Source organism: Chlorocebus sabaeus, chromosome 11, assembly GCF_047675955.1.
Source record: "Chlorocebus sabaeus isolate Y175 chromosome 11, mChlSab1.0.hap1, whole genome shotgun sequence".
Taxonomy (NCBI): Eukaryota; Metazoa; Chordata; class Mammalia; order Primates; family Cercopithecidae; genus Chlorocebus; species Chlorocebus sabaeus.
The window spans coordinates 118,587,530-118,597,361 of record NC_132914.1 but is presented as its reverse complement, the minus strand read 5'-3'; positions in this window follow the sequence as shown (position 1 = coordinate 118,597,361).

Below are 9,832 nucleotides of genomic sequence, written 5' to 3'. Positions count from 1 at the left end.
ATCCTCTGGGGGTATTCTTTCCCTTTCCCTGTGTTCAGGACTTTTTGCTATGTGACTCTGTAGTTCTTCTGGCTAAAAAGGCAGAATTTATTTCCCAACCCTTGAATCTGGGCTGTACTTACGCTTTAGCCAAAAAAATGTGGCACAAGCATTGTGTGTCACTACTGAGCTTAGGACTCAAGAGACCCAGGTGTTTCCCCTTTTGCAGTCTTGCACCTCCACCTTCACCGCAAGATCATTCTCTGGGGTAGCCTGATGGGGAAGAGACAGAGAGAAACACTCTGGTCACACCCATTCTAGATCAGCCACTCAGCCAGCCCTCTCATCTGTGATCCAGCGCCCCCAACAAAATCCACAAGGCTCCCCAGCCAACCACAGATGTGTGAACAATTATGCTTATTGTTATATCACTGAGGTTTTGTAGTTGTGACACAGCATTATTGCAGCAGTAGGGAACTGATGCATTGCTGTTATTTGGCATTGCATTGCCAAATAATCAGTTCCCTACTGCCACAATACATTATATGTATTCATCAAACATTACAGGTTCAGGAACTCTTTCACACTAAAATGTATGCTTTTTTTTTTTTTTTAAATGGAGTCTGACTCTGTCACCCAGGCTGGAGTGCAGTGGTACCATCTTGGCTCACTGCAACCTCCACCTTCCTGGTTCAAGTGATTCTCCTGCCTCAGCCTCCCAAGTAGCTGGGATTACAGGCATGTGCCACCATGCCCAGCTAATTTTTGTATTTTTAGTAGAGACGGGACTTCACCATGTTGGCCAGGCTGGTCTCAAACTCCTGACCTCAAATGATCCACCTGCCTTGGCCTCTCAAAGTGCTGGGATTATAGGTGTGAGTCACCACACCCAGCCAAATGTATACATTTTTTAAAAAGCAAGGAATTAACATCCTGAAAAGAAGCAAAAACAATAAGCAAATGTGTTTCTACTTCTATTACTGAAAGTAGCCAGTTCTGCTGGCAACTGCCAGTTAAACATTGAGAGTAAGTCAGGGTGGCTCCAAGGAAATGAAAAAGGTAAGTGTAAAATTATGTAATCTTTCTCTGATTAGCACTAAGAGATATGGGTAGTGGGTTTAACCAAGCAAATGATGAGAGTTGACAATAAAAATGTAAACTCAACCCCAATTAATTAATTTGTCCATTGATCCTTCAGCAGCGGAGTCTCCTTTGGATGAAATACGCGGTCCAGAGACAACAGTGAGAATTCCTTTTCCCAGGAAGGGAGGTCAATTCAGTTCGTGAGCCTTGAGAAGCTGAAATGCTACCTTGGATCTGGAAACTTAGTGATGCTTATCAGGCTAGTAATCGAGTTTCCCCAGCAGCTCAGTTCATTACCCAGAACTTTCTGTACTGAGTGAGTCCTGAGACTCTGCGTGACTCTCTCAAAGTCAGGCCTCATTTTATTTGACAGGAGACATTTTCCCCCTTTCAGCTGGATTTTCTTGTATTATCAGAAGAGAGTGTTTATGCATGCACACAGGAGAACCGGTTCACACATTACATTTTCCTTGCCCAGAGGAATCAGAACAATTATCCATTCCCTCTAACATCATGTCTCAGAATTGTAGGGTTAGGGTTTGTCATTTTCTGAAGTTTTAGATCTGAGCAGCAGCAGGTATGGCGTGTGTACGGTGACACTGCTGCCTTTCCCATCTGGGGTGGGTGCTGGGAATGACGTGTCAGCACTTAGCTGCTGGTGAACTTCTGTCTAATGAACAATGGAGAAAAATTGGCTCTAGTTGGTACAGTTCTACTCAGGGTGTACAGTGTTCAGAGATACATGAAATCAGGAATATAATCATCCACTACTCAGAATAACTTTAAAATCTTTGATAATTATTTAGTTCTTTCAAAATCATCACATTGCTGAACATGATTCATGGTTAAACAGCAAGCTGGGTTTCTGATCCTCATTAAAATGTAGAGTCATTTCTGGTGGATGTAAAATGGTGCAGCCACTTTGGAAAACTGTCTGGCAGTTCCTCAAGAAGTTAAATGTAGAATTCACATACGGCCCAGAAATTCCACTCCTAGGTATGTAACCCAAAGAACTGAAAACATATGTTCATGCAAAAACATGTACGTGAATGTTCATACCGTCACTATTCACAATAGCCAAAAGGTGGAAACAGCCCAAGTGTCCATGAACTGAGGAATGGACAAACAAAACGTGGTCTATCCATACAATGGAATATTAGTCAGGCACAAAAAGGGATAAAGCCCTGATCCACGCTATGATGTGGATGAACCTCAGAAACATGAAGCTAAATGAAAAGAAGCCAGACACAAAAAACCACATATTGTATAAATTCATCGGAATGGAATTTCCAGAATAGGTACATCTATAGAGAGAAAAAGTAGGTTCGTGCCTGCCAGGAGTTAGGGAGGGAGAATGGGGAGTGACTGCTACTGGGTATGGGGTTTCTTTTTAGGGTGATGGAAATGTTCTGGAATTAGATAGTGGTGATGGTCGCAGGCTTCTTTTCCTGGCTCCTGAGTCACCCTGATGGGTTGAACTAATAGGAGGCCCTGCAGGGAGATTGGAGGGCGAGGGAAAAGGAGAAGCTTCAGAATTTCTCCCCCTTTCTCTCTGCCTCAGGCAACATCCTCCAGCAGTGGCTGTATTTTACTTGGCACCACCAACTCCTTCTCAGTGGCTCTAGCTGGTCACCACTTTCTTTGGCCATTTCGACCTAGGAGTGGCAGGATCTTGTTATTCATATTCTCTCTCTCTCTCTCTCTGAGACAGGGTCTTGCTCTGTTGCCCAGGCTGGAGTGCAGTGGCACAATTGTGGCTCCCTGCAGCCTTGACCTCCTGGGATCCTGAGATTCTCCCCACTCAGCCTCCCAAGTATTTGGGAATACAAGTGTGTGCCACCACACCCAGTTTTTTGTTTTTTTTTTTTTTTTTTTTTTAAGACAGAGTCTTGCTCTGTCGCCCAGGCTGGAGTAGAGTGGTGGGATCTCCAGCTTACTGCAACCTTTGCCTCCTGGGTTCAAGCAAGTCTCCTGTCTCAGCCTCCTGACTAGCTGGGATTACAGGCATACGCCAGCATGCCTGGCTAATTTTTGTATTTTTAGTAGAGATGGGGTTTTGCCATGTTAGGCCAGTCTCAAACTCCTGACCTCATGTGATCTGCCTGCCTCAGCCTCCCAAAGTGCTAGGATTACAGGCGGGAGCCACTGTGCCCAGCCCACACCCAGCAACTTTTATTTTTTTTTGTAAAGACGAGGTCTTGCTATGTTGCCCAGGCTGGTCTTGAACTCCTGGGCTCAAGCAATCCTTCCTCCTTGACTTCCCAAAGTGCTGGGGTTATAGGTGTGAGTCACTGCACCCAGCTTTATTGCTAATCTCTGTTCCGTTTGGGTTCTTAGATCTTTCATTACTTGTGGAACCAATTCTCTGTATTCATTTTCTTGTTTGTAGCTTCTGTTTCCTGCCTGCACTCTGATAGATAAACCCTTCTAAGGGCTGTATCAATTCGTATTCCTTCCAGTACTGTGTGAAACTGTCTCCTCCAAATCTTACTGCATTTTATCATTGTGGGAAATTGTGTCCCCCACTTCTACCCACCCGAATTTATATGTTAAAGCCCTAACCCTGAATAACTCAGAAGGTGACCTTATTTGGAAATAGGGCCATTGCTGATGTAGATTAGTTAAAATATGGGATCCTATGAATCAGGGTGGGCCTCTAATTCAACATGACTAGTATCCTTATAAAAGGGTGACATATGGACCGGACACAGTGGCTCATGCCTGTAATCCCAGCACTTTGGGAGGGTGAGGCAGGCGATTCACATGAGGTCAAGAGATCGAGACCATCCTGGCTAAAACAGTGAAACCCTATCTCTACTAAAAATACAAAAAAAAAAAAAAAAAAAAAATTAGCCAGGAGCGGTGGCATGCACCTGTAGTCCCAGCTACTCAGGAGGCTGAGGCAGGAGAATCGCTTGAACCCTGGAGGCAGAGCTTGCAGTGAGCTGAGATTTCACCACTGCACTCCAGCCTGGGGGACAGACCGAGACTCCGTCTCAAAATAAATAAATAAATAGCAAGCAGGGGTGGAAATATGAACACAGATATGTGTACAGGCTATGTGAAAATGACCATCTGCAAGCCAAGGAGAGAGGCCTGGAAAGCAGCCTTCACTCACAACCTTCAGAAGGAACTGACCCTGCCAACACCTTGATCTTGGACTTCCAGCCTCCAGAGTTGTGAGGCGACACATCTCTGTCGATTAAGCCACCCAGAGTGTGGTGCTTTGTTATGGCAACCAGAGCAAAAAAATACTGGTTTTTCATTAGGCATTTTTAAAAACACTCATGCACAATAAAGAATGGATGTTTTAAACCGGGCACAGTAGCACCTGCCTGTAGTCCTGGCTTCTAGGGAGGTCGAGGCAGGAGGATTGTTTGAACCCAGGAGTTCAAATCCAGCCTGGGAAACATAGCAAGACTACATTTGTAAAATAAATAAATAAAAAATAAAGACAAAAAGGGATGTTTTATGACAGATCAAGGAAATAATTAACAGGGAGATACAGGTGCTGGAGTCTATGGGGAAGAAAGCAAGAAAGAGGATCGAAGTGGTGGGGAGTCTTTAACAAAGAGGAGGCCAGGCACGGTGTCTCATGCCTGTAATCCCAGCACTTTGGGAGGCCGAGGTGGGTGGATCACCTGAGGTCAGGAGTTCGAGACCAGCCTGGCCAACATGGCGAAAACTCGTCTCTACTAAAAATACAAAAAATTGCTGGGCATGGTGGCACACACCTGTAATCCCAGTTACTTGAGAGGGTGACACAGGAGAATCGCTTGAACGCAGGAGGCAGAGGTTGCAGTGAGCCAAGATCGGGCTGCTGCACACTTCAGCCTGGGTGACAGAGTGAGACTGCATCTCAAAAACAAAACAAAACAAAAAACCAACAACAACAAAAAACAGGCTAAGATAGAGGTAAGCAAATAAAAAATAACTAGGTGGCAGCCTATAATGTCCTTCCATTTAACAAACACGTGTTGAAGGCCTGGAGTGGTGGCTCATGCCGGTAAAGCCAGGACTTTGGGAGGACAAGGCAGGAGGGTCCCTTGATCTCAGGATTTTGAGACCAGCCTGGGTAACATAGTGAGACCCCCTCTCTACTAAAAATCAAGAAAATTAGCCAGGCATAGTGGCATGTGGCTGTAGTCCCAGCTACTTGGGAGACTGAGGTAGGAGGATCACTTGAGCCTGGGAGATGGAGGCTGCGGTGAACTGTGATTGTACCACTACACTGCAGGCTGGGCGAGAGTGAGACCACCACCTCAAAAAACAAACCAAAAAAAAACCCTCAAAACAATCCAAAACCATGTACTGATGGTCACGCCAGAAGCAGGGTGGTCTGAGGGGCACCCAGGGGTGCCCAAGCTTGCTGAAATTCAGCCGCTCAAATGTTATCTTTATTTTTATTTTTATTTTTGAGACAGGGTCTTGCTCTGTCGCCCAGGCTGGAGTGCAGTGGCACAATCTCAGCTCACTGTAACCTCCACCTATGGGGCTCAAGTGATCCTCTCACCTCAGCCTCCTGAGTAGCTGGGACTACAGATGCTCACCACCATGCCCAGCTTTTTTATTTGTATGTTTTTTGTATATTTTGTAAAGATGGGGTTTAGGCCAGGCGCGGTGGCTCACGCCTGTAATCCTAGCACTTTAGGAGGCCAAGACGGGCGGATCATGAGGTCAGGAGATTGAGACCATCCTGGCTAACATAGTGAAACTCCGTCTCTCCTAAAAATACAAAAAATTAGCCAGGCGTGGGGGTGGGTGCCTATAGACCCAGCTACTCACGCGGCTGAGGCAGGAGAATGGCCTGAACCCAGGAGGCGGAGCTTGCAGTGAGCCGAGATCATGCCACTGCACTCCAGCCTGGGCGATAGAGCGAGAGTCTGTCTCAAAAAAAAAAAAAAAAGATGGGGTTTCGCCATGTTGGCCTCGAACTCCTGGCCTCAAGTGATTCATCTGCCTGAGCCTCACAAAGTGCTGGGATTAAAGGTGTGGGCTACCATGCCCAGGCTCAAAAGTTTTTTTTTTTTTGAGATGGAGTTTCGCTTTTGTTGCCCAGGCTGAAGTGCAATGGCATGCTCTTGACTCACTGCGCCCTCTGCCTCTCAGGTTCAAGCAAGTCTCCTGTCTCAGCCTCCCGAGTAGCTGGGATTACAGGTGCATGCCACCACGCCGAGCTAACTTTTTTTTTTTCTATTTTTAGTAGACACGGGGTTTTATCATATTGGTCAGGCTGGTCTTGAACTCCCGACCTCAGGTGATTCACCTGCCTCGGCCTCCCAAAGTGCTGGGATTACAGGCGTGAGCCACCGCACCTGGCCTAAGTTATTTTTTGTTAAGCACTATTTTCTTCTGTGGCCCTGTGAGAAGATTAAACACTCTGAAATTTGTAGACACAGGTTCGTTGCAGCATTATTCACAATAGCCAAAAGGTGGAAACCACCCAAACATCCATCCATGGACAAATGGGTAAACAAAATGTGGTCTCTCCATATAGTGGAATATGACTCAGCCATTAAAAGGAAAGGAGCGGCCGGGCACAGTGGCTCACACTTGTAATCCTGCACTTTGGGAGGCTGAGGCGGGTGGATCATGAGTTCAGGAGATCGAGACCATCCTGGCTAACACGTGAAACCCCATCTCTACTAAAACTACAGAAAAAATTTAGCCGGGCATTGTGACAGAAGCCTGTAATCCCAGCTACTCTGGAGGCTGAGGCAGGAGAATGGCGTGAACCCAGGAGGCGGAGCTTGCAGTGAGCCGAGATCGCACCACTGCACTCCAGCCTGGGCGACAGAGTGAGACTCCATCTCAAAAAAAAAAAAAAAAAATGGAGTACTGAAGTACTAACACATGCTGCAACATGCACGAGCCTTGAAACAACGTTATGCTAAGTGAAAGAAGTCCGACCCCAAAGGCTGCATATTGTATGATTCTATTTATAGTAAATATCCTGAAAAGGCAAATCCATAGAGACAAGAAGCAGCCTAGTGATTTCTGGAGGCTGGGGAGAGGGGACAGGAGAATGGGGAGTCACTGCTAAAGTGTGTGGGTTTTCTTTTTGGGGATGATGAAAAAGTTCTGGTACTGAATAATAGTGAAGGTTGCATATCACTGTGAATGTACTAATGACACTGAATTGTATACTTTATATGATTAAAATGGTAGGTTTTTGTTTGTTTGTTTTGAGATGGAGTTTCTCTCTTGTCACCTAGTCCGGAGTAGAGTGGTCTGATCTCGGCTCATTGCAACCTCTGCCCTACCGGGTTCAAGCAATTCTCGTGCCTCAGCCTCCTGAGTAGCTGGGATTACAGGCACGTGCTACCATGCCTGGCTAATTTTTGTGTTTTTAGTAGAGATGGGGTTTTGCTGTGTTGGCCAGGCTGGTCTCGAACTCCTGATCTCAAGTGACTCGCCTGCCTCGCCCTCCCAAAGTGTTGGGATTACAGGCATAAGCCACTGTGCCCGGCCTAAAATGGTAATTTTTTTTGTTTTTTTTTTTTTTTTTGAGAGACACTGTGTTGCCTAAGTTGCTCTCAAACTCATGGGCTCAAGCAATCCTCCTCCTTTGTCCTCCCAAAGTGCTGAGATTATAGGTGTGAGCCACTGCTCCTGGCCCTAAAATAGTAACGTTTATGTTTGACCTTTAAATTATTATTATTACTGTCATTACTACTCACAGGGTCTCCTTCTGTTATCCAGGCTGGAGTGCAATGGTATGATCATAGCTCACTGCAGCTTCAAATTTCTGGGCTCAAGCAATCCTCCTGCCTCAGCCTCCCATGTAGCTAAGACTACAGGTGTATGTCACCATGCCCGGCTAATTTTCATACTTTTTTTGTAGAGATGGGGTCTCACTATGTTGCCCAGGCTGGTCTCGAACTCCTAGTTTAAAGTGATCTTCTTGCCTTGGCCTCCCAAAGTGTTGGGATTACAGGTATGAGCCACAGTGCTTGGCCGACATTAATTTCTTCTTTTTTTTGAGATGAGGTCTCACTCTGTCACCCAGGATGTGGAATGCAGTGGTGTGATCGTGGCTCCCTGCAACTTCCGCCTCCCAGGCTCAAGTAATCCTCCCACCTCAGCCTCCTGAGTAGCTGGGACTACAGGCATGCACCACCATGCCTGACTAATTTTTTGTATTTTTAGTAGAGATGGGGTCTCACCATGTTACCCAGGCTGGTCTCTAACTCCTGAGCTCAAGTGATCTACCTGCCTCGGCCTCCCAAATTGTTGGGATCACAGGCATGAGCCACTGCGTCCGGCCACTGGCTGACTTTTTATTTTTAAAACATTTTTAGGCCGAGCACAGTGGCTCACGCCTGTAATCCCAGCAATTTGGGAGGCTGAGGCAAGCGGATCATGAGGTCAGGAGATCGAGGTCATCTGGCTAACATGGTGAAACCCCGTCTCTACTAAAAATACAAAAAGAAACTAGCCGGGTGTGGTGGCGGGCGCCTGTAATCCCAGCTCCTCTGGAGGCTGAGGCAGGAGAATGGCATGATCCCGGGAGGCAGAGCTTGCACTGAGCCGAGGTCATGCCACTGCACTCCAACCTGGGTGACAGAGTGAGACTCCGTCTCAAAAAAAAAAAAAAAAAAAAAAAAAAAAAAATTAAATAAAAATAAGGAGTAACAAGTCAGAATTTTAGCACTGCAGACGACTTAACACATCATCTAGTACAGACCTTTCATTGCAAAGGCGATTAACCCAAGAGAGAAAAGTAGGTTGTTGCTTGAATTACAGAGCTGGTTTCAAGGCCAACACTAGAACCTAGGGGTTCTGATTCCCAGGGTAGCTCTTTTGTCTCATCGATCACGAATATTCTTGAATCATGGTTTTTCTCATTATGCTTGATTCTGTTTCTCTTTGCAGATTGGCCTTGTTCTCTTTCTCTACAGGCAGCAAAGAATATGCCACCTAAGCCTTGTTTAGCAACCTCAGGAGAAAGAGAGCTCTTCTTTCTCTCGAGTCCACAGTGCAACCCCAGAGAAGGGCTGATTAGCTCTACTAGGGCTCCACGCCCGTCCCTGTATGCAGAGGGACATGTTCTACAACTTCATGCAAATTAAAAACAGCACATTTATGGGGAGGACAGTAGAGTATGCTGGGCAAACTAAATAAATAAAAATAAATAGGCCAGGCGCGGTGGCTCAAGCCTGTAATCCCAGCACTTTTGGAGGCCGAGACGGGCGGATCACAAGGTCAGGAGATCTAGACCATCCTGGCTAACACGGTGAAACCCCGTCTCTACTAAAAAACACAAAAAACTAGCCAGGCGAGGTGGTGGGCACCTGTAGTCCCAGCTACTTGGGAGGCTGAGGCAGGAGAATAGCGTGAACCCGGGAGGCGGAGCTTGCAGTGAGCTGAGATCCGGCCACTGCACTCCAGCCTGGGCAACAGAGCAAGACTCCATCTCAAAAAAAAAAAATAAATAAATAAATAAATAAACAAACCAAAGTCCACTGCAAGTTACAAAGCCCTGCTTCCTTTATTACCTTGGAGTGCTGCTTTGAAACGTTGGTGTAAGGAACACCATTTATAGCAGCCAATCACTCACCTGTAATGGCAGGTCCTCCTTAGTCTCCTGGAGACAGAGACTGGTTCATCAAAGGGATTTCTGGCTAGTTTCTTTCTTTTCTTTCTTCCTTTCCTTCCCTTCGTTATCTCTTTCTTTTCTTTTTCTTTCTTTTTTTTTTTTTGAGACGGAGTCTCACTCTGTTGCCCAGGCTGGAGTACAGTGGAGTGATCTTGGCTCACTGCAACCTCC